General features: G+C 40.7%; 1 long non-coding RNA gene and 1 pseudogene across 3 annotated transcripts in view; both read left to right on the top strand.

Annotated features, from left to right (window-relative positions):
- Positions 1–26,055, top strand: part of LOC103345001 (uncharacterized) — a 32,307-nt gene that overhangs the window by 3,281 nt on the left and 2,971 nt on the right. Inside the window, exons 2-4 of one of the 3 annotated variants that reach the window (XR_515461.5) lie at positions 2,706–2,865; positions 5,394–5,473; positions 13,741–13,908. This is a non-coding gene — a long non-coding RNA (uncharacterized LOC103345001). Of the gene's footprint in view, positions 1–2,705; positions 2,866–5,393; positions 5,474–5,578; positions 5,758–13,740; positions 13,909–26,055 lie in introns of those variants that run through there. The other 2 variants (XR_016221809.1, XR_016221808.1) reach the window with 2 other exon arrangements.
- Positions 19,807–22,240, top strand: LOC149122148 (tyrosine-protein phosphatase non-receptor type 20 pseudogene; annotated as a pseudogene).

The following is a 26,055-nucleotide window of genomic DNA, read 5'->3' as shown; positions in this document are numbered from 1 at the left end:
GGAATTAAAGCTTAAAAAGTATCATTTACAATGGCATCAGAAACAGGAAAAACATGAGGTTAAATCTAATGACGTTCTGCAGTATTTGAACATAGAAAACAATAAAACATTACAGAAGGTAAAACCAAAATAAGTGGAGAAATAAATTGATTCTCTTTGATAATATTTTGTTGAGGATTATTTTGTATATGTATTTGTGAAGGATATTGGTTTATAAATATTGATTTTTAGTATCAAGGTTAGTGATTGTTTCATAAAATTAGTTAGTGGCCTGGGAGGGCAGTGGAGGATGGCCCAAGTCCTTGAGCCCTGCTCCCGCATGGGAGACCAGGAGGAAGCACCTGGCTCCTGGCTTCAGATCAGCGCAGCGGCAGCCATAGCAGCCATTTGGGGGGTGACCCAATGGAAGGAAGACCTTTCTCTCTGTCTCTCTCACTCTCTCTCTCACTCACTGTCTAACTCTGCTGGTCAAAAAATTAGTGATTATAATATTGATTTTTAGTATCAAGGGTAGTGATTATTTCATAAAAGTAGTTGGGAAGTGTTCTCTATTCTGTTTCAGGAACATTTTGTGTGGAATTGTTATTCTTTAAAGGTTTGGTTGTGTATACGAGGGAGCTGCCTGAGCCCAGTTTCAAGTGTTGGTTTTATACTTGGACTCAGTTTTATACTGTGACTATTGAGGTTATATATGCTATTCAGTTCTTTTTGAGTGAGTTTTAATTCTTGATATCTTTCAAGGAGTTAGTCCTTTTAATCTGTTTTACTAAACTTGAAGTACAGTTTTTTATAACACTTTTATCCTTGTGATGCCTCTGATGTTAGGGTCTGTAGTGTAGTTCTGTTTTTCATTTCATTCCTGATTTCGGTTGTTTGTGTCTTCCCTTATTCCCTCATTCTGTTGCCCTCCTTCCCATTTATCTTCCTCCCCTCTTTCTGTACCTGTCCTTGTTTCTGTCAGTATTCTTGCCTGTAGTTCCACTGTCTAACACAGCCATGCTTAACCAAATATGGCTATTTAAATGGAAGTTAATTTAAATAAAATGAAATCAAAATTGAGCCCCTCGGTCACACAGGCCACATTTTGAGTGCTTGTAGTCACATGTGCTACCATACAGGGCATTGCAGTGAACGTTCCGCGGGACAGTGCCAGTCTAGAGGTCAATCATTTCTCTTGTTTTTGGCAAGGATCTGCTTTTGGCTTCATTGGTTTTTCTTTGCTTTTTTTCTATTTTCCAATTTGTTGATTGCTGCTTTTTATTATTTCTCTCTTTTTGCTTGCTTTGGATTTAATTTCCTCAGGTGAGTACTTAAATCATTAGTTTGAAACCTCTGATTTCCCCCCAGTATAAATATTTAATACTGTACATTTTTCTCTAAGCACAATTTTAGCTGCATCCACAAATTTTCCATTCAATTGAAAATATTTAATAATTTTCTGTTTTAGTTTTTGAGTTTGAAGCTGTTCAGAATGTCTTTTCTTGTATTTGTCTTATCTAGTCTTTACTCCTCTTTCCTCTGTTTCCCATCTTTTGGCTTACAGTTTTCTATGTCTTCATTTTATTTCATTACTGGCTTCTGCTGCTGCTGCTCTTCCCCTTCCTCTCACATACTTCTTCTTAGTGGTTGCTGTAGGCGTCACAATAGTTTATCATGGTCTATTTTCAAATAATACCATTCCACTTCACATACAGTATCATAACCTTCCAACAGTGCATCCCACATAGACCTTATGCTACGATGTCATTTTACTTGTACATATGCTGTAAGTACAGCAGTATAATTGTTGCTGTTTTTGCTTTCAGCAGTTATCTTTTTAAACTCTTGTTCTCACGGCTTTTGAAAAAAACTTTACTATGTAGCCTTTATTTTTTTGAAACAATTTTAAATTTATAGACAAACTGAATGGATAGCACAGATAATTCCTATACATTCCCTCATCCTCAAGGTTTGTCTTATTACTAATATTTTACATTAATTTGGTGCATTTGTTAAAAATAATGAAGCAATGGCTGTCCGTTATTATTATCTACAGTTCAGAGTTTACACTAGGTTCACTTTTGTATTGTACATTTCTGTGAATTTTTCCAAAATCTGTAATGTCATGTATTCACCTTTACAGTGTCATACAGAGTAGCTTTATTGTGCTAAAAATTCTCATGCCTCCACTTGTCTCTCTCTCTCTCTTTTTCTCTCTCTTTTAAGATTTATTTATTATTTGTAAGGCAGAGTTACAGAGAGGCAGAGGCAGAGAGAGAGAGAGAGAGAGGTCTTCCATCTGCTGGTTCACTCCCCAAGTGGTCGCAACAGCTGGAGCTGGGCTGATCCAAAGCTAGGAGCCAGAGCTTCCTTCAGGCCCCAACCTGGGGTGCAAGTCCTTGGGCCATCCTCTCTACTGCTTTCCCAGGCCATAGCAGAGAGCTGGGTAGGAAGTGGAGCAGCCGGGACTAGAACCGGTGCCCATATGGGATGCCGGCACCGCAGGCGGGGGATTAACTTACTGCGCCATGGTGCCGGTCCCATGTAGTTTATTCTTGTATTTTCAATATTGAATCCCTAGCACCTAGTTCAGCATAGATGTGGAATTTGAAGAATAGAGTGCCTACTGAGCGACAGTGACAGTGATTGGATGAATAATAATATGTCAAAGTTATGAAAACTCCAGTGGTCTAATAGATAATCTCTTGCCTTTTGTGTTTGACCAGGTGAACAACAGTTGTGTGCTGGCACCCAGGATACTGAGTAAGCCCTCTGCTTGTCGACAGCAGGACACGAAGGCTCAGTATCTGCAGAAGCAGTTTCCCCGTGTCTAATTCGGGCTGGGGGACAGCATGTCTTCACCTGAGGATGTCAGAAGAGAACCTGGTGTGTTCGCCTCCAGTGTCTACCTAGCGGTGTGGGAGTAGGGAGCTGGAGCAGTGCTTAGGACCACTTGTGGATCTGCTCTCCTGAGGAGGCTGAGCCTCGGGGTCTGGGACCTGGAAGCCTCTGTTCTGATTTCTGTAGAGTCCGCAGGATGAGACTGCAGGGTTTGACTTTATCTCTTTCAAATAACACCTTTTTCCATGATTATAAATATAACAGGCTTACTGTGAAGAGAACGTAAAGAAGACAGTAAGACTAGAAATGACCTGATAGTCTGCCACAAAGCTCTGCCTGTTTCCATACGTTTCTTAGCTGTGACCTTAGGGCGCACACACCTGCGAAGCTTTCGGTGCACGTTGCTGGCGCGGTGTCCTGGTGAGGGGCGAGCTGCCTTGCAGACGCCCTAGCGTGGTCATCGTGGAGTCTCAGCGTAGTAGCCTTCACTGCAGCACACCTCTTCTCAGCTCCTCTCCCCTCTCTGCTGTGCCCTCTGGGTCGGTAGTGCTGGCCCCCTCTACAGTGTCCTCCCTTCCTTTATTGAGGCACAAACTTAATAAATAAAAAGCAGGTGTATTTAAGGTATGCAACTTGATGTTTTGGTACACGCATCTACATTGTGAGACAGTCATCACAGTCCATCTGATTAACATATCCAATACGTCACATAGTTGCCTTTTTCTTTCCTCTTTTTGTAATGACAACACTGGAGATCTGTCCTATTAGCAAATTTTAAATATGCAATTGTGAAATTTAGGTACCAAGTTGTATGCTGAGTCTCCAGACATTTGCTCTTGCATAACTATACTTTGTAGCATTTGACCAACTCCCCCCTAGGCCTTGGCAACTACTGTTCTATTGTCCGCTTTTGTAAATATCACCATTTTAGATTCCACATGTAAGTTAGATCATTCAGTGTTTATTTTTCTGTGTCTGGCTTATTTCACTTAGCATAATGTCCTCCAGGTTCATCCATGTTGTCATAATGGCAGGATGTCCTTCTTTGTTATGGCAGAATAATAACCTCTCAGAAAAAAAGAAGAAAAGACTAGAAAAACATGATCTTATACATAGGGGAATAAAAAGGCTCCACTAAGAGACAATCGAAGCTCATAAGAGACTTTGGTAAAGTTGCAGGATATAAAATCTTATTTTTGCAAAACTTGAAGAAAAAGAAGGAGAGGGATTGCGGGAGGGAGAGAGGAAGTATGGTTATCTTCTTAGAATTATACCTGTGAGGGGCCGGCATTGTGGTATAGCAGGTAAAGCCACTGGCGACTATTTACTATCTTTTCAAAGATTTATTTGAAAATCAGAGTTACACAGAGAGAAGGAGAGGCAGGGAGAGCGAGGTCTTCCATCCTCTGGTTTACTCCCCAGTTGGCCGCAGTGGTCGGAGCTGTGGCGACCGAAGCCAGGAGCCTGGAGCTTCTTTCAGGTCTTCCATGAGGTTACAGGGGCCCAAAGACTTGGGTCATCTTCTGCTTTCCCAGGCCTTAGCAGAGAGCTGGATCGGAAGTGGAGCTTCTGGATCTTGAACCAGTGCTCATATTGGATGCCAGCACTGCAGGCGGTGGTTTGCTTGCTACGTCACAGGCCTGGCCCCTGTCTTTTCAAATTGATTTTGTAATATGCCATGTCACACAATTTTTAAATCATGATATTTAAGGCTGTCATGGTATGGAAAACAGTACTCTGAGTGTTTCAGTTCTGAGATCAGAGAAAGATGTCTCCTGTGGCTTTTTTTTTTTTTTTAGTGTGCTATAATCTATTTAAATTTCAAACTAAATGCACATAGGGTAAAACTTCAAAGAAATGTGTGAGAATGATAAGAATGATAAACATTTCTTTCAGGATAGTGCTTGTCTCAGTGGGAGGTGAGCACACAGAGATACTGACTAAATTTTATATCACAGTTTTATCAAGGATAGGCAGTTTTATCTATTAAGGATTCCTGTGGCTTCTTATCTGATTCTGTGCTGTGAAATTAATAAAATTATTAGCAACAATCATTAATAATCTTAGCCTTGAATTTCCCTTGGATGATGCATATAACCTTTAAAAAGCCTGAAGCAACCTTCCATATAGATTAATATTATTTATGAAATGTAAATAATATAAAAATTAAGGTGAGCCTTTGGTAATAACACACTTAGTAGAAAAGTAGACCCTGAGGCACAGAACTGTATTCTGTATATTCTGGTGCATAGGTTCTGCAGGCTGTATGTATTCAGGATGTATCTGATGAGCACCTTCTCGAATAACATGGTGATAATACGCAACCTGAGTAGTACGGTTGCAAAGGCCCCAGATCAACTTCCTGTGCATACTCTTTGAAAGCAGGATCATCTTTGCTGTGTGTGTTCAGAACTGTGGGGAACAGAGATGAATATGCTAGGCGATACAGAGGAGTGACTGACACACAGGAAGCAGGCAGACTCCCGCAGGCGGCCTGGCCTTCCTCACGGAACTCCACCTGTCCTGCGGTGTGGTCCTTCCACCTCCTCAGTTCTTTCCTTCTCTTTGTCCAGGAAAACATGATGGCAGACACGCGGGTGCAGACGACCTGAATTTGCCTTCTTCCAGTCAGAAAAGGACTCCTGACTCACAGGTAACACTCACAGGAGAGGATCTCTGCCAACCGTTGGTAGCTAACACCTCGCCACTCACCGAACTCTGTGGGGAGTAGGGGTTTATCTTGTTCTTCTCACCACAGTGATTTCTCAGTCACTTGACGGCTGACAGTCACCAAAGTAGAAGATTGAAAGTCTTAGAAGTTTGAAGAAAGCTTCTTTCAAGGCTGCTCTGAAATTTTACTTTTTTTTTGATGTCTGTTTTGTTTTGTGTAACTAATTCAGATAGAAAATAAATTTCACATGAGCTCTGAAGCACCTTTAGATGTGTTGATGATGAATGTTTTCATTGATAGAGACGATCTGATGCAGTGTTTCCAAACCCTGGGAAAGTAGATGGCTGTGAAAAACCTGGCTAAAGCCTCCTAACACACCTGCCCTTTGGAGGCGCTGCCAGAATTACAGCACAAAAAGGGAAATGCATTTTAATTTTGTGGGGTCCTTGGATATGTATTTATTTATTTATTTGACAGGTAGAGTCATAGACAGTAAGAGAGAGAGACAGAGAGAAAGGTCTTCCTTCCATTGGTTCACTCTCCAGATGGCTGCTATGGCTGGAACTGCGCCGATCCAGCCAGGAGCCAGGTGCCTCCTCCTGGTCTCCCATGTGGGTGCAGGCGCCCAAGCACTTGGGCCATCCTCCACTGCCTTCCCAGGCCACAGCAGAGAGCTGGACTGGAAGAGGAGCAACCGGGACTAGAACCCGGAGCCCATATGGGATGCCGGTGCCGCAGGTGGAGGATTAAGCTAGTGAGCCACGGTGCTGGCCCAGTCCTTGGATTTTTTTCTTTCATCTTGTGAACTAGAGGTTTGATACTTCCATACTGCTGCTGTCATTACACACACTTCCTGTGAGTTCCAGCAGTAATGGAGATAAAAAAAAAAAGTACCTTCACTTTCCTAACTCAACTGCCACCTCACTCAAGGCTGGCAGGATTGCTGCTTTTATATTATTACATTTTAAAAAAGTTATTAATTCAATTTTTTTTGACAGGCAGAGTGGACAGTGAGAGAGAGAGACAGAGAGAAAGGTCTTCCTTTTCCGTTGGTTCACCCCACAATGGCTGCTGTGGCCAGCACACCGCGCTGATCCGAAGCCGGGATCTAGGTGCTTCTCCTGGTCTCCCATGCGGGTGCAGGGCCCAAGGACCTGGACCATCCTCCACTGCACTCCCGGGCCACAGCAGAGAGCTGGACTGGAAGAGGAGCAACGGGGACAGAATCTGGCGCCCCAACCAGGACTAGAACCCGGTGTGCCAGCACCACAGGCGAAGATTAGCCTAGTGAGCCGCAGTGCCGGCCTATTAATTTAATTTTAAAGATTTTATTTTATTTGAAAGGCAGAGAAAGGGAAAGAGTGAGAGAAAAAGACATGTTTCATCCACTGGTTCACTCCCCAAGTGACTGCAGTGGCCAGGAGCCAGGAAATCTATCTGGGTCTCCCACATGGGTGGCAAGGACACAGCACTTAGGCCGTCTTCTGCTGCTTTCCCAGGCACGTTAGCAGGGATCTAGATTTGGAAGCAGAGCAGCTGGAAATAGAATTGGCATTCTCCTAGGAGATGCGGGTGTCACAAGTGGTGACTTAACCTGCTGCACCTCAACACCAGCCCCTAAGAGTGCTGCTTTTTAGAAACAAAACTGTAGCTTGATTATTTTCTCCTGCAGCATTCTGTCCATTCTGTTAGGTGTAAAGAGGACTTCATGGTCAGCATCACACCCTTGGGTGGGATTCTCTGACTGTTGGTGCAGTATTGGGTTCTCAGTCCATTGTTCGATACATTATATTTTCTCATCATAATGCTTTTCCACTTGAATACAAGGATCTGAAAGTCAGGAGCTTCGCAGAATGTCCCGAGTGGATATATATATATCTCCACTTTATCTGTCTCTACTTGACTCCTTTCTAGAACTGAGTGCATTTTGTCATTTAATTTCTGTGTTTAGTTTTTGCTGAATTTTATGATTTGGCCTATTTAAGATGAGTCTTGACATTTTTACTTTCCTTGTATCTTAGAATATTCCTGGTTGGTTTTTGGAGTGTGTTTGAAAAATTAGCTGATTGTATCAGGATTTGCTTTTCTTGCATTTCTTGAACAGTTTGATATTGTGGCTACTTCATGTCATTTCAGATGATACTGTCCTCAGGAATTTCCTAGACTCATAGATTTGTAGGTGCTTAGACTGGAAGACAGTTAAATATATTTTTTTAAAAAAATTAACACTCATTTTATGAGTGAAGAAACTGAGATCCAGAAAGCTAAATATTTGTTTATGATCCCACAGTTCTTCAGCTACAAAGGGAGAAAAGAAACCGTTCCCTCTCTCTTTGTAGTACTGATTTCATTTTGTCCTCACAAGTCCTTGGTATATGCAGTGTAGAAAAACTAACTTAGGCGTCTCTGAAGAAAATTCTCGAAGCTTTTAAAATTTGACATTAATTCGATTCAGTGAGCAATCTCCAGAAGACCTGGCATCTTGATAATTTATTGTATTTCTCCTTGTTACTTCTTGGTATTGTTAGCCAGATCACATGTCATTCAGTCAGATGTTTTACAGTGCTAAGCGAGCCTTCAATTTGAATTGCAGTCATCCTGAACCATTTGTGTCTTTGGAAACTATAATCAAATTGATTTGAAGCATGACTTGAAAGATGTCAGGTTTAAATTGTTTTAGGACTTCTTGCTCACGTGATGACACTTTTTCTAAGTAATTGAGTTGTACTCAAATGACTTGTATATTTTTTAAGATTTATTTATTTGTTTGAAAGGCATAATTATAGAAACATAGAGGGACAGACAGAGAGATCTTCCATCTGCTATTTCACTCCCCAAATGGCCACACAGCTCGAGCTGAGCCAGTTTGAAACCAGGAGCCAGGAGCTTCTTCTGGCTCTCCCACATGGGTGGCTGGGGTCCAAGGACTTGGGCCATATTCCATTGCTTTCTCAGGCACATTAGAAGGGAGCAGGATCAGAAACGGAGCAGCTAGGACTTGAACCAGTGTCCATATGGGCTGCTGGCATCGCGGATGGTGGCTTTACACATTACACCACCACAATGCCACAAAGTTGGCCCCACATATGACTTTTTTTTTAGCATGTCTTGTAGGAGAGGAGAGGGATGATGTTGGTATGATAGCACTGTCCCACTTCTTTTCCTCCATCACAGTTCTTTTCCACAAGCTTGCCATTCCAGTTTTAATTATCCTGAAATTAAGTTTTACAGATTTGTTTTGTCAGTCATAAATTGATTTTCAGGATTAGGTCAACTCTGTAGAGCTCATTTCATCTAATTTTGTTGGTTAGCTATGTAATTTAATGAGAAGAAATCTTAGGAGGGCATTTTTCCTGTGATATTTCAAAATAAGACAATTTAATAGATATGCACTAAACAAATTCAAAGAGAGCTGATGTAGCTATGGTAATAGCAACAGAGACTTAACACACAGAATGCATTAGACACTAAGAGGTTGCTGTATAATGCTAAACTTTTAGTTCATAAGGAAGGTAAATTAAACATTTCTCATGTGTAAGCATCAACTAATAGCTCCAAAGTTTATGAAACAGTACAGTAGACCTCTTCATGGGGATACATCCCAAGACCCCCAGTGGATGCTTCAATCCACAGATTCTTCTAAATCTTATATAGACAGTCTCTGACTTAATGATGATTTGACTGACAGTTTTTTAACTTTAGGATGATGCAGAGTAATGTGCATTCAGTGGAAACTGGACTTTGAATTCTGAATTTTCATCTTTTTTGGGGGCTAAAAATATTCAGCACGAAGCTTTCTTGTGATGCTGCCATGTAATCCTGAGGATAAACAGCTTGATTTTCAACTTATGATTATTTTCAACATATGTTGGGCTTATGAGGACTTACCCTGTTGTAAGTCAAGGAGCATTTGTATTTACCATTTTTTTCTTATACATACATGCTTCTGATAAAATTTTTTTTGACAGGCAGAGTGGACAGTGAGAGAGAGAGAGACAGAGAGAAAGGTCTTCCTTTTCCATTGGTTTACCCCTGCCAATGGCTGCTGTGGCTGGCGCGCTGTGGCCGGCGCACCACGCTGATCTGAAGCCAGGAGCCAGGGGCCTCCCCTGGTCTCCCATGCGGGTGCAGGGCCCAAGGACTTGGGCCATCCTCCACTGCACTCCCGGGTCACAGCAGAGAGCTGGACTGGAAGAGGAGCAACCGGGACAGAATCCGGCGCCCCGACCAGGACTAGAACCCGGTGTGCTGGCGCTGCAGGAGGAGGATTAGCTTATTGAGCAGCGGCGCCGGCCCTGATAAAATTGAGAATATTTCTTAATGATTTATTTATTTTGGAAGTCAGAGTTACAGAGAAAAAGGGATAGACAGAAAGAGATCTTCCATCTGCTGGTTCACTACCCAGATGGTCTCAGTAGCCTGCACTGGGCTGGACTGAAGCCAGGAGCTTCATCTGGTTCTCTGGTGTGAGTGGCAGAGGCCCGAACGCTTGCTTTTCTCAGCCGTTAGCAGGGAGCTGGATCAAAAGTGGAGCAGCTGAGACAATGTTTTTAATGCATAGCTGTATCATATTAATGCGTAATTAGATAAACATTACATCATTTATTCCTAATTCAAATGAAAAATTCATTTAATTTCTGTAGAAAATTCCCAAAGTCCTTTTTGTGTGCATGAGGTTTGATCAGATAATTCAAAAACTTATTTGGAAAAACAGAAGGCTAACAATAGGCAAGACAGTATTAGCAAAAGAAGGAAAATGTATATATGTGATAGAAGGGTGACTAGCAATGCATGTTATCAAGACCTCTTATAAAGCTTTAATAATTAAGAAAATGTAGAAGTAATATAGGAATTGGCAAATAAGATCAATGAAAGAACATAGAAAGTCTAGAGAAAGAGTGATGCATCTATGGGAAGTTTATGGCAGATAGCATTGCATATCAGTGGTGATAGAATAGTCTGTTCAATTAATGGTGCTGGTCTAACTGGCTATTCCATTAGGAAAAATACAACTGTGTTACTACCTAGAAGTAAAGGATAACAAACTCTTTCCTGCTTTATAAGAAACCTCTTGTTTCTCTGAAAGCTAGATGAGTGTGGAATATCAGCTGTGTTGCCAGCATCGGTTATAACAAAAATAATTCCAGGATTGGAAATCCTGTGACAAGGATGATAGGTGTCAAATTGAGAGTATAGGTGAGGTGTTCTTTGAATGTGGGAAAGTCCCATGCTGCAGTCCTTAGAGATTAAATTCAAGGACTGTTATGGAAGATACTGGTTCTTGTGCACATGAGACCTGTAAGCCAGGGAGACTCCTGAACCCACTCTTGTGGTTTCCCTGCCTTGCTCTTAGCTGACCTTGTTGGCAGTAGGATGCCTGATGTTTATGCCTAAGGCTGTCATGCTGATTTGTTGTGCCATCTCTTCTTACGCTTCCACAAAGTTTACCTGGTACCAGGTATAACCTCTTGGATCTTGTGAATGGCAAGGTGAATGGAAGATCATTGTTGGTGGTTGTGTAATGGGCCAGGTACCCTGTACCCTGAAATTGATTCTAGATGGATTAAATCCCCAAATGTGAAAAGCAAAACTTAGATTTTAGAAAAATTTATGTGAGAAGTGTGTTTTCTTACTCAACAAATGAAAATATTTTTAAAAAATTACTAACATGGCTGGCGCCGCGGCTCAATTGGCTAATCCTCCGCCTGCGGCGCCAGTACACCGGATTCTAGTCCCGGTCGGGGCACTGGATTCTGTCCCGGTTGCCCCTCTTTCAGTCCAGTTCTCTGCTGTGGCCCGGGAGTGCAGTGGAGGATGGCCCAAGTCCTTGGGCCCTGCACCCTCATGGGAGACCAGGAGGAGCACCTGGCTCCTGGCTTCAGATCAGTGTGGTGCGCCGGCCGCAGCAGCCATTGGAGGGTGAACCAACAGTAAAGGAAGACCTTTCTGTCTGTCTCTCTCACTGTCCACTCTGCCTGTCAAAAAAATAAAAAATAAAAAAAAATTACTAACGTAAAACTTTTACATTTAACAATTTATATAATTTGTTTATTTGAAAGAGAAAGAGACACAGAAAGACAGACATACAGACTGAGAGAAATATCCAACAGCTTGTTCACTCCTAAATGCTTGCAACAGCTGGAGCTGAGCCAGGCTGAAGCCAGGAGCTTGGAACTAAATTGAGGTTTCCCAAATGGATGGTAGGGACCCGACTACTGGGCGCATTATTCACTGCCTCTCAGAATGTGTAACAGCAGGAAGTTGAAATTGGGAGGGGAGCTGGGACTTGAACATGGACCTAAGATATGGAATGCGGGCATCTCAAGCAGCATCTCAACTATTATGCCAAACACCTGTCCCCTGCTTGTACCTTGTTGTGGGATACAGTGCAATATTTTAACATATGTACACAGCATAAACTGATCAAATCAGTTAGTTGGCAATTGCATCTCCTTATTTCTTTTTATAATGTTTGGAGCCTGTGAACTCCTCTTTTAGTTCTTCATACAGTATGCAATAAATTACTGTGAGTTAAAGGTGCTCCATTGTGCTGGTGGAATACTAGTGTGTATTACTTCTCTCTAACAGTGTTTTGGTATCTGTTATCAAATCACTCTCAATCCCTCTTTACCTCACCCGTCCCAGCTTCTAATAATCATTACTCTAAGTTCAGATTGACAGGGTTCTTTCTTTTTATTTCTACATAGAGGATCTTAAAATAATTATATTTTACATATTATTCAAGATGACAATTATTCTTAGTCCATTAGGATTACTTATTTATGTATTTATTTGAGAGGCAGAGAGACAGACAGGCACACAGAGAGCACTCCCACCCACTGGTCCACTTCCCAAATTCCCACAAACTGAGGCAGGGCCATGCCAAAAATGAGCCAGGAACTCCATCTGGTCCTCCCATGTGGGTGTTAAGGGCTCAGCCACTTGAGTCAACACCTGCTGCCTCCTATAATTTTCAGTAGCAGGAAGTTGGAGTTGGGGGTGGAGCCAGGACTTGAACTTGGCACTTCCATATGAGGATGTGGATGTCTTAACTGACAGCCTAATGACTAGGCCAATTACTTGCCTCATGTCTAACAGAATTTAATACATTTTATGAGAGTCATATTGCTAAATGTGTATTTCAGGAAATGTATATTTATATTCGGCTAAAAACTTAAGTTACATATTTTGGCTTGTTTGGTGAAACTTGTACATTTGATAGGAGTGCCAGGTAGCTGTTTCTATCCTTCTATTAACATTTATTTTTTGTTTTATTTCTTAATATAAACACAGTACACACATAGTTTATTTCTCACAGTTATCCTGACAAATGAACATTATTCAGGAATGTACTGTATAAAGGTAAGAAAAAAGATACAAAATATTTTAAATAATATACAGAAATATTGCAGTATTAAAAATGCATGTGCACTCGTTCACTGTGTAGACTACATTTATTTATTTATTTTTAAAGATTTATTTATTTTATTTGAAAGGCAGATTTAGAGAGAGGCAGAGTCAGAGTCAGAGAGAGAGAGAGAGGGAGGGAGGGAGGGAGAGAGGTCTTCCATCTGCTGGTTCACCCCCCAGACGGGACTTGAGCTGACGCCCACATGGGATATCCGCACTGCCAGCGGCGGCTTTAACCCGCCGCCGCAGCTCTGGCCCCTAGACTCATTTAAACAGTTGTTTAAATAGTAATAAAAGTATAATCTTTTGGATCTTTTGCAGACTACAAAAGATTTGGATTTTAGTTCCTTTATTGAAAATCTTATTGGGGCTGATGCTGTGGCATAGTGGGTAAAGCCACCACCTGCAGTGCCGGCATCCCATATGGGCGCCAGTTGGAGTCCTGGCTGTTCCACTTCTGATCCAGCTCTCTGCTACGGCCTGGGAAGGCAGTTTGAGAGGACCCAAGTCTTGGGCCCCTGAACCTGTGAGGGAGACCTGGAAGAAACTCCTGTCTCCTTGCTTTGGATTAGTGCAGCTCCGGCCATTGCAGCCACCTGGGGAGTGTACCAGTGGATGGAAGACCTCTCTTTCTCTCTTTCTCTCTCTCCCCCTCTGCATTTCTGTAACGCTGTCTTTCAAATACATAAATAAATCTTTATAAAAAATAGGAAACTACTGAAAACAGTCAACCTTTAAAAAATCTTATTATTCTTTTCAAGAAGCTATAGAAATCATATTTCTTCTAACTATTTTTCTGAAGTCATGGCTGTAATTTGTTTCTTTTCTTATGTCTTTAGGTTTTAGAAAATAAAGTTTCCTGAGAACAGTTAAAAGCCTGTCATCAGAATTGTGAATGTCATCTTCAAGAGACTTCAGAAAGGCACAACTAAGATGCTTATGTAATGAGTTTTCTGCTTATTCATATTCAGAACTGGCCTTGTGAATAAAGACAGATGGCCCTCAAATGTTTGATAGTTGTCATGGTATGTCTCTTTGTAAACCTGATTTAGCTTTCTTAGAAATATGATGTGTTTATGATCTCATAAATAGCATTAACACATGAAAAATATATTCTTGAGGGAGTGCATTTCTTTATCATCTCAAGAGTTACACAGCTTCAAATTCTTTTTGTAAAGGCAATGTACTTAAAGTAGCATAAAATTTAGTATGTTGCTAAATTGTATTAGAAATTTAGTTTATTTCCAGCAAGAAAATTATGTACTAGAAATAATAGGTCTGTTAGTATAGTGAATTCTTAGTAGTACATGTGAAAAAATAAATTTAAAGAATATTTAAAAAGTGAAAATTTTTTTTGACAGGCGGAGTGGACAGTGAGAGAGAGAGAGACAGAGAGAAAGGTCTTCCTTTTCCATTGGTTCATCCCCCAATGGCCGCTGCGGCCAGCGCCCTGCGGCTGGTGCACCACGCCAATCCGAAGCCAGGAGCCAGGTGCTTCTCCTGGTCTCCCATGTGGGTGCAGGGCCCAAGGACTTGGGCCATCCTCCACTGCACTCCCGGGCCACAGCAGAGAGCTGGCCTGCAAGAGGGGCAACCGGGACAGAATCCGGCGCCCCAACCGGGACTAGAACCCGGTGTGCTGGTGCCGCAGGTGGAAAATTAGCCTATTGAGCTGTGGTGCTGGCCTAAAAAGTGAAATTTTTTAGGAAAGCAAACATCAGTTTTTTGTGCCTATAAAATGTTTAAGTTTAGGTGTTATATACAGAAACATATCAAATAAAGAAACATTTTATTGAACCATATATCCTTTGGAGACTTATCAGCAATGTTAGTATAGTCACTGGAATAACACCATTTAATAATTTCCCTATTTTTTTTTTAAAGATTTATTTTCTTTATTCGAAAGAGTTACAGAGAGAGGTAGAGACAGAGAGAGAGGTCTTCCATCAGCTGGCTTACTCCCCAGATGGCTGCAATGGCCAGAGCTGCGCCGATCCGAAACCAGGAGCCAGGAGCTTCTTCCGAATCTCCCATGTGGGTGCAGGGACCCAAGGACTTGGGCCATCCTCTACTGCTTTCCCAGACCATAGCAGAGAGCTGGATTGGAAGAGGAGCAGCCGGGACTAGAACATGCCCACATGGGATGCCAGCTTCAGGCCAGGGCTTCAACCCGCTGCGCTGCAGCGCTAGCCCCAGTAATGTCCCTGTTTAAAACGTGTGCATGTGCACTTATATATGTCTATATGTATAAAACATATATACAATTTTCAGAAGTGCATTAAGTGAACAAGTACTAAACTAATACTTATTAAAAAAAGGCATCTTGTGATTCTATTACATACCAAGCACTCTCTATTACTAGAAAATATCACATAGCTTTTGTTCTGGGGTCCACACTTCATGTAGGGAAGTAGATACATTAAAGACAAATTGAAGTACAATGTAATAAATGTTATTGTGGAGTCAAAATGCAAATATTGTAGATAGAGAAGACAGAGAGCTATGTGAGTACACAAGGGGAGTTTCTCCCAAGAAAAGGTACTTTGGTTGGATTTAGAACTTAAATAAATGGAAACCAGCAGGTAAAAAAGGAGAGAAGAAAATTTCAGTCTAGGGGAAGAAGTTTGAACAGAAGTAAGGACTCGTGAAAATGTCTTATTGATGCGAGAAACACTGTGTGTCAGGAGTTGTAAGTATGTGTGAGCCAGAGTGCCAGGAAGCGGGAGAAGGTGAGAGGCAGAGCCGACAGTACAGTGTGGAGCAGGTGTGAAGGAACTCGGTGTCTGTGCAACTGAGTGCACATTTTATTCAGATTCAGTCTGGTAAAATGAAAACGAAGCACAGGATTCCCTCCCGCCCTCCCTCCCTCACTCCTTCTCTCTCTCTCTCTCTCTCTCTCTCTCTCTCTCTTTTCTTTCTTTTTCTATTTTTCTTTTTTTCTATTTTTATCTAGAAGGAGCATTACTGGTAGCAAAAAGACTAGCTTGAAGTAGAAGGATATAGAAGCCAATTAAATGTTCACAATAATCCAAGAAAAGATGAGGAAAAAAGAGGAATCTGGAATTCCCCACAGAAACAAAGGAAAAACGCATTTGTTTTGCTAATAAAGCATAAAGTGCTTGTAGGGAAGTCACTCAGGTGATGCTGAAAACGTTGGCTGGGCCAGATTGCTAGCATCCTAAACTCTGGACAGTAGGAAACCTCAAGTTACCCTAAAGTTGGTCTTGAATTACCCTGTAGCAGGAGGAACTAAATTTGTATTTTAGAAAAAATTTTCCTGGATATTGAAGATTAGATCCAAAAGTCAAATTAAGAGGGATTTGCTGAATGGGTTGTTAATGGAAATGTAATAAGAGCCAAGCAGATAGCATAGGTAAGTAAATTGAATAGTGAAAAGTTGGAAAGGAAACAGTATGGGCTAATATTTTAAAAATCTATTAGCAATTGTTAGCTACAGACAGAGCTAAAAGTGTTTCCTGTTTTCCAGATGAGATAATTGAGTATTTGTATGAAATGAAAAGACCATAGATAAGGAGAACTGTATATTTAAGAAAAGATAGGTTAGAGAACAATCCCCAAGTGGAGGTAGATGGTACAGAGAGGAGAGTGTGGAAGAATTAATTCTGAACTGGGAAGAAGTAGAGTAATGCAGACTGTTGATGCACCTAAACACATGTTTTAAGAGTAAATTCTGGCTTGCATTTTCTAGACGGGGCAGAGAATAGATAAGGACCACTTTGAGGGTAGTGGCTTGGAATTAGCTGTGGTGTGGGAATGGTGTGGGAAACTGACAAGGAACCTCTCAGTGTTTTCCAATGGCCGTCTGCTGATATTCGAAACCCCAGTGACTCCAGTACTTCCCTCTCACAGGCTAGGTAAAGGAGGAGAAAAGGTGACTGTGAATCTATCGAAGGTAACTAATTTGTAAGTCAGGAAAAGGTGAAAGGAGATAGAGATGTGATCAGATATTGAAATTTTGAAATTATCTCAAAAGTGGGATAGTACCAGTCAAAAAAATAGGAAGAGTGCAAGGCTGAACTGAAATGGAGGTTCAATGGCAATTGAATAATTAATAGAGATTGTTAGAGATTTCTTTCAAAATGTACATATTCTTCAAAACCATCTATACACTTTTTTTTCTAGTCAGATGATTATAACACGTAGTGTGCCAGTGGCTTCTCTGACAAAAACATCTCGAGCAGTGATGATGATAGAGCCTGCAGGGCCATCCCAGACTGTGTCCCCTGTGCTTGGCGGTATGACATCACCCTATGTGTAGTAGCATATTATGAGAAAGGCCCTATTTCAGTGATATGCACAAACATTGCTAATGCAAGGGAAAGAAAAGGCTAGGAAAAATTCTAAAAATGGGAAAATGAGGAACAGTGTTTTTTTTTCTTCATTCTATTTGTTGAACTCTACTTAGTGTACGGATAATCTTATAAGTATAAAGTTAACTGAAAATAGATCTTTATAAAAATTAAGAATGGGAATAGGAGAGGGAGGAGGAAGACTAGGAGCATGGGCGGGATGGAAGGTAGTGTGGGAAGTAGCACTGTGTTCCTGAATCTATATAGGAGAAACATGACATTTGTATACCTTAAATAAAACTTAAAAAGAATGATAGAAAAGAAGTAATTGGTACAGTCCTGGTGTTGCAAGGTACCTTGGGGTCATCACCCAAATCTCCCAGAGTGGGAGTAGAATTCTGGGGGCTGCTGCACCCAGAAGGTAAGGGGAAACCCCTGGTTAGGTAGAGTGAATTAATATAGTCCCGGGGCTAACGCGCTGCAGGGGATTTGTCCTCTGCCCCACGAGTTGGTCTGACTCTGATGGCCTCTGGTAGCCGTGGTGCAGAGATCAGTTGTGCACCATTTCACAGCTGAGCCCATGCTCTGCTGGGGTGCAAGAGGGGATGGAGGCAATGTGGCTTCCCTGCTCAGAGCCAAGATGTCACTCAGACACTAGTCAGCTCCCCAGGTTGAAGTTACTGTCTGTGCGGCTGCGGCTGGCAGCCCCTCACAGCAACGTTATCCTACCTTCACTTGGTAAAGAGGCCAGTGTTAATGAGCCTTAACCTCTGCCTTTAGGGTGACAGGAAATTCGCTGCCTTTTGGCTGGATTTTTAATGGGTGATAGAAGAAATGTGTCTGGGTACAAGTTTGCGCCTTTCCTGCCAAAGCTGCCACTCCCCTCTCCAAGTATATCCCAGGAGGAAGGATATCTCAAATCCTTCACTCTTTCTCCAGTGCTGCTCTTAGCCTGTGATGAAGTCCTTATACACATTACGTTTTCATTAGTTACTTTTCCCCTTCATTAAATTCAGCTTCATCTGCCTGCTCTCCTTCTCAAAATGCCTGATTTAATTAGATGTTGATTATATCATTGTGTACTTTTTTTAAACTTTTATTTAGTAAATATAAATTTCAAAAGTACAGTTTATGTATTACAATGGTCTCCCCCCATAACTTCCCTCCCATTCGCACCCCTCCCATCTCCCGCTCCCTCTCCCATTCCATTCACATCGATTCATGTTCAATTATCTTTATATACAGATTGATTTAGTATATATTCAGTAAAGATTTCATCAGTTTGCACCCACACAGAACATAAAGTGTAAAGTACTGTTTGAGTACTAGTTATAGCATTCATTCACATTGGACAACACATTAAGGACAGAGATCCCACATGAGGAGTAAGTACACAGTGACTCCTGTTGTTGACTTAACAATTTGACACTCTTGTTTATGGCATCAGTAATCTCCCTAGGCTCTAGTCATGAGTTGCCAAGGCTATGGAAGCCTTTTGATTTAATTAGATATTGATTATATTATCGTGTACTTTTGAAACTTACTTTTAGTTTTCTTTGTTCTTCAGACTTACTGTTCACCACATACTGTTGTTTTACCATCTCATTTTTGAACTCTTAAAGTAATTCCATTTCTTAGTGTTTTCTCTACAGATGTTGTATACAAGGTGATTTTAGGTTGTCTCCCATTTCATAACAGGTTTTAAAAAAACCTTTTTTGCATGCTGTATCACATTATTTTTCTGCATTTCAAGTTTTATTTGTTATTGATAAACATGTATGTCTGCCTTTTTCTTCAATTTTGATTGAGCATGAAGGGGTTCCTTCTGATTTCCAATCAAATCTGGGGTCTTCTATATAAGCTACATTTGAAAGGTTGCATTTTGCCTGAGGAAAACAGTGACTATGCTGAAGGAGTATGGGGAAAGCTGCATAAAGCTCAAAGGTTGTGGAAGAAATATGGCGTGGCAAATACAGATTCCTTTACCCAACATGGACCACTCCCTTCCCCTAGGGTACCTTCCTGTATGGCCTAGGCAAGAAAAGTCACATTTCCAAAACTTGCTTGTAGCTAGTGTGCCCTTGGCACTCATTCAAATTCGCTTAGCCAAGATACAAGTATGTAGCGAGGCTCCGGTTTTGCTTGTACATACCGTAGCAGATGTGGCATTCCTAGTCCTCATTATAGCTAAAGTGTAGTATGTTACTAGAGCCAAAGGTTGTGGTGGTGACTTTCTAGTTCTTACATTTTTGCTAAAGTGGTGTTATCCAGGAGCCCACCGAGGCACAGGCAGCACTTCTTTTGGCAGACCACTTTGTATTGTTTGCTCTTGGATCCTTACGGGAAGTGCACCTGCTCTTCAGGCTGGCCCGAAGAGGATGCCAGCATCAAATAGCTAGATCCAAACACTTTCTGTAAACTGGATGGTATGATTGCCTTGATCTCAGCTGAGCCTGATGCTGAATAGAATTCTTGGACCAAGAATTTTTTCTTCAAGAAAAAGAAGTCTAAATCAAAGTGATGTTAACATATAGGAAATATGTTTTCCCCTATAATGAAAGTTGTTTTTTTTTTTTTTTTTTGACAGGCAGAGTGGACAGTGAGAGAGAGAGACAGAGAGAAAGGTCTTCCTTTGCCGTTGGTTCACCCTCCAATGGCCGCCGCGGCCGGCGCGCTGCGGTCAGCGCACTACACTGATCCAAAGGCAGGAGCCAGGTGCTTCTCCTGGTCTCCCATGGGGTGCAGGGCCCAAGCACCTGGGCCATCCTCCACTGCACTCCCGGGCCACAGCAGAGAGCTGGCCTGGAAGAGGGGCAACCGGGACAGAATCCGGCGCCCCGACCGGGACTAGAACCTGGTGTGCTGGCGCCGCAAGGTGGAGGATTAGCCTAGTGAGCTGCGGCACCGGACGAAAGTTCTTAAGTAGGTGAGATTCCAAGTTCACTATGATGAGCTACTTAATGATATCATCAAGAACATAGTTTGGAGGTGGGAATTCAGCTTAAACACCTGTAAATATATATTCCACCTCGGAATACCTGGGTTCCATACCAAGTTCAAGCTGCAGACTCCAACATCCTGCTAATGGAGTTCCTGGGGGGCAGCAGAGATACCTCGAGATTGGGTTCCTGTTGCCTGTGTGGAAGAGCTGGATTGTGTTAGCCTCCTCCTTCAGCCTCATGAGTTCTAGCCCTGTGCACATGTGGGGAGTGAGCCTGTGGATGGGAGCACGCTCTGCATCTGTCTCTCTGCTCGTCAAATACACAAGATTTTAAAAAATTCTTTATGTTTTCATATTCACTATGCTCAGCTCATCAACTCATTTATTTTATTGTCACAAGAGAGCATCTTGTGATAATTAGGACCTTTTGCTTTGTTTATGTCTTGATAGAGGGACAGGGTAGAAGAGAGGCTGTCTTCTCTTTCCCAAAAGCCATGCATGAACTTGTTTCCCATGCACCCAAATCACCTGTTTGTGAACTGTTCTTTGGCAAGGCTATTGCTGTGGATAATTGTGAGTGACTTTCATTAACCATCAGAGTAGAACCACTGCTGGGGACTTGACAGCAGTGTCTTCTAGTCACTCTCCTTTGTCTTTCCTCTCTTTTTTCCAGGAAAGCTGGAGCACAGTGGGCAGCTCTAAGGTTTTTTATTTTGCTGTTGGGATCAAAGATAGTCAAAAAGGCTTCTACACTTAGAATTCCATCTCCCCTTTGGGGCTGCTTAGACCTTCTCTCACACTAAGGTTAGAAATATGTGTGGGAAATTCTAGAATTTCTGACTGTCCCAGTCAACAGGCTCTCACTCCCACCCCTGCCACAAGTTTCTGAATAGAGTGAGAGGTCCAGACAGGTTTCCTAGGGATATGCAAATTGTTAGAAAATTCTGTCTGTTTTTATAATTGTTTAATTGCTTCTTGTATTTTTTTGCTATTAACTTAATTTTTGTACATATTTGTTTTTGGAAAGAGATTTTTAAGAAGTTTAACTTGAACATTTGACATCAGAATTCTGAAACTTTAAAGATATTCTCTTAGTACTGACTTTCCAAAGTTACTGCATTTTGGCCAATAGGTATGATGAGAAAATTTAAAATATTGAAACCCAGATTGTCAATAGGAACTAAAAGACCATAATTTAAAAATGCTATATCTGTTATTAACTGGAATATGTTCTCTTATTATTGATTATGAATATCCCTATGTATATATTATTCAGTCTTATTAATTACAGTATACAGATCCTCTCTGTCCTGGGGTATAGGTGTGTGTGTGTGTGTGTGTGTGTATGTTTGATCAGTGTTAGAATAAGATGTGTGGTGGCATTTGGTCTCAGGAAGGGCAAAAGTTCTTTCTTTTTTCCTAATCCGGTCTTTTACATTCTTGCTGTGGCATAATTATCCATCCATATATCAAATTCACATTTTAAAACAGAACACTTCTCAATCTACCACATCTGTTGTGTTTACACACTGAAAATTTTCACCAAGAATAGTAGACTTCATGTAATTCCCAAAGTACAGAACCGTGATTTTTTTGAACAAAGGTAGTCTCTTTTATAGTAGTAAATTCTTGGAAAAGTAAACTTCCTTTGACCATCAAATGGCTGTGCCATCACTAAGGATAGAACAATAAATTCTCCCTTCACATACATGCAAGTCACTTACACATGTGAATTTTTCTTTTTGTTAGAGATACACAAAATTGTTTCTGAATGGGAGCTAGCTCAGTTGGCTAAGGTTCGACCATTAATATTTGGTTTTAATGGACAAACAACCATCAAGGATTGTTTGAAAATGCTTGAGAAAAAAGTAGCAGAGTATGATATCATCAAGAAGTTTACGGTAAATATTTTGTTCTTAACAAAAGTCTATATGGTTTCTATTTCTATTTTTTAAGAGATTTTCTTTGGTCTTTTTTTTAATTGAGTGCATTGGTTTCATTTTCAAATATTATATATTTTTAAAGTTACAGGTGTACATGGTTACAAAAAATCATAATTATGAAAGAGTATAAGATCGGTAGAAAAACCTCCCCCCCAACCTCTTTCTCTTTAGACTTTACAGCTCCTTTCTACTGATAAGTTTATCATGGAATCTTTCAGAAAATTGTTGGCATGTATTTTATTTACTATTCTACCTTGCAAAATTTTTTTCCACATAAGATAAAATTTTCCAAATATATTATTGGCATATCTCATTCTTTTTAAATGTTGCATGGTACTTAATTATAATTAAAATACCTTAATGTTTTTAAATACTATCTATATTGGACATTTAGATTGCTCTCATCTTTACTATTATAAAGATGTTTTCTTCAACAATGAGTTTGATGTTTATCTAATAATCTCAAAGCATCATGTGACAACCTCTCCCAATTACCAAGCTATATTTTAGCTATTTTTATTACTGTTTTCTCTCACTAGACTTAAGGCAGAGATGATAAAGTCAAAGTGAAACACAGCAGCTACTATCAGTGAATAAATGCCTCTATGTTTAGTAGATTCATTCAGATCTAAAATAACTTTATGATTCTAAAAGCAATAAGAACCTTCCCAAGATGGTCAAAAGAATTTTTCTGCTCTTTTCTGTGGGGAGAGTTGAGAGATGTGCATTGATGGATTTTTCTTATGAAAATCAGGGTGATGAACTACTGTTAGACATCTTAAGAGTCAACACCAGCAATTCAGAGCTATTCCTGAAGATCCCGGTTATGCACTTTCTATCCTTATTTGTACAATAGTTCTCCAGGATACTGAAAGCAAGTTGCCTTTAAAAACAACCTCTTGGGAATGTAAGAGGATTGTACCTTAATATAGGGTACATATAACATTTGATATGGCTTGAACTTTTTATTCTGTATACAAAAAGTTGACAGCTAAAGAGAAACAAATAAGTAAATCTAAATGATGAAAATTAATCATGTACAGCTTTTTGCTTTTCTAAAAAAGTAAACTGTAATCCATCCAAACACTAATGCCCACTGATCTGATCTACCTCAATATCAGTCTATTTAAGTGACAGTCATAGAAAGGTTCTTTGATTTATCTTCCACATATTTCTAGAATTTATAGAGCAGATTCTTGGAGACTCATCAAGAAAGGGAGAGAAATCATTTATTTCTCTTTCACTACAAATGCTGAACACTAAATGGGTGAATTCACACATCTCAGAACACTGCAGATATTGGTAGTCTTCACTTTACGTGGCTCCAATATACACAGATATCAGTTACTGTGTCTCCTTAAATAACACCAGCTCTGAAACAACTATACAAATTTCAGTTATCATGATATATTAACTGTGAACAGTTGCATGAAGTTAACAAACACTACTACTAACTCTTTATTCCACAAATAAAGTATGCAGATAAAAAATGTGCATCATAAGCTTTGAGTAAATGTGTCCCTTCCTTCAAGGTATGTTGGTGATTGGTCACTGCACCTGTTACCCAGTTCATGCACAAACAGCAAAGCATACAGCTGTGTTACCTCTTGTCTTCCAGTAATAAGCACACATGACATTTTACAAAAGTGGGTAATCAAAAGAGATGAAACTTCATTAGAGATGAAACTTCAGCAAAGAAACAAAAAGTGACATTCAAATTGAATGTAAAAGGAATAATAGAAGAAATAGCTGAGTGGGGACATGTTGACACTGCTGCTCTTCTAGTGCAGCCAAAGGGGATTGTCGAAAGGGAACTTATCAACATTAATGAAGAAAGAGGTTGAAACAAAAAGGATGAAGGGCAACCTACAGATTAAACAAATTTTGAAGCTGTGTCATGTCAATGTAGGTGCAAAGAATAAAATGGCAGAAATTGATTCCAGTTTAGAAAGGAGTATGACAGTTAGCCAAGGCATCGAAAAAGTGCTCACTCTATACTATAAATTCTATAAAGGAAAAAACACTGCTCAAATTATTCTTGGTAAGCTTTTTTTTAAATAAAGTATATGCCTTATTTCTGATGTCTTCAATTACAGTGTTCTAAAAATATACTGGTCTTACTATTTTTTTATTTTTGTAACTATTTAAAACTAGCAGTAAGGGAGCTTTTAACACTGACAATTTAAAAAATAATTTATTTATTCAAGAGGGAGGGAGGGAGAGGGGAGAGAGAGGGAGAGGGAGAGGGAGATTCCCTTCTACAGATTCAGTCCCCAAATGTCTGCATCAACTGGGGCTGAACCACTATCCCACTGTCGGTGGCAGGGACTCAGTTACTTAAGCCATTGCCTACTGCCTTCCAAGGTGTGCATTATTTAGGAATCTGGTATCTGGAATGGATCTTGGACTTGAAGTGATGCTACAGTATGAGATGTGGGCATCTCAACTGCCATCTTAACCACTCTATCACCCCAGCTTTGACAATTTTTAAGGGCCATGAAGCAATCTATTTTCCAGGGTGGGTGTTTGGTGCGGCAATTAGGATTCCATTTGGACCACTCTTATATCATATCAGACTGGCTGAGTTTGAATCCTGGCTCCACTCTTGACTCCAACTTCCCGCTAATGTGCACCATGAGAGGCAGTGAGTAATGGCCTAAGTATTAGGGTCTCTGCTGCACATGTGGGAGATTGACATAAAGTTCTAGACTCCTGCCTTCAACTTGGCCCAGTTCAACTGTTGTGGGCATTTGAAAAGTAAACTAGTGGATACACAGTCTCTGTCTTCTGTCCAATCTCTCTCTCTCTCTGTCTCTCTCTTTGTCTCTCTCTGTGCCATAAAATACATAAAAATAATAAGTAACAATAATTTTCTTGTTGATTATTAAGATCCTCTTGCAGAATTTTAGATTGCATAACCATATTTATGGGTCAGCACTTCTGGAAAAAGAAAGAATGGACTTTCTTATGTAGTCCAGGAATTTACAATTGTTAAGACAAAATCTTGCATTTCTTTAACACCTCACAACTTAAAAAGCATTTTAAAATAATAAAGGGGTGGGACTACACCATATGTGAGGCTGTCGGCTCCTGGCCCAAAATGTTTTTTGTGCTGTTAGTTTCTGGATCAGGATTTACTCAAATTAGTCACAATAGTGACTAGATATCAAGTTTTCTACTTTTCAGAGCGTGTTTACATATATCTCATTGAGTATTCTTTGTAATCACAAGAAGATGTCAAGGAAGATGGTATTTGAACTTCAGGATTCAAGACAATAAGGAAAGTGTGGGGAGCAACTGGGAGCAACTTGGACTAGACTAAGTTACTGGAATTAAGACTTATTCTATGCATCTGCTCTCCCACAATATGGCGCTGGGAGAGGAGAAAACAGCTTCTACACAGCTGCCTCCAGTTCAACCAATAAACTGTAGGACCTGCTCCTGATTGGAGGAGAGCAGCGTGCTCGGCGTGTGGGTAGCAGAGTTGGGATTGGTGGAAGAGGACTATAAAGGAGGAGCGAGACAACATGCACCAGGAACATCTGAGGGAACACCTGTGCAGCCCCCGAGAGAGCCGGCCCGCGGTGTGCCGCTCCCTCGTGGAAGTGGGGAAAGTGGCTAGGGGGAACCGCCCTTCCACGGAGGTGGAAGGGTCGGTAGCCAACCCGGGAAGAACCAGCAGCAAACCCAGGGAGGGCCGAGCAGACAAAAGAACAGCGCAGGGTCCTGTGTCGTTCCTCCACGAAGACAGGGAGCGACAGAAAGGATAATCTTTAAAAAAATAATCTGGAAAATTAGCTATTCATAAGACAAAAAAAAAGAAATTTGACACTAACCTCACATCTTATACAAAATTAACTTGAAATAAGTCATAGACTTCAAAGAGTTAAAATCATAAAACTGGAGATTCCAAGACTAGGCATGCTAGCACTTGCCTCTTCCTCCTCCATAAAGAATAAC

The sequence above is a fragment of the Oryctolagus cuniculus genome, chromosome 15 (assembly GCF_051225735.1).
Source record: "Oryctolagus cuniculus isolate XC-2025 breed Fujian yellow rabbit chromosome 15, ASM5122573v1, whole genome shotgun sequence".
NCBI classification, from domain to species: domain Eukaryota; kingdom Metazoa; phylum Chordata; class Mammalia; order Lagomorpha; family Leporidae; genus Oryctolagus; species Oryctolagus cuniculus.
The sequence above is the reverse complement of the archived record's forward strand: the minus strand, read 5'-3'. Positions and strand labels throughout refer to the sequence as shown.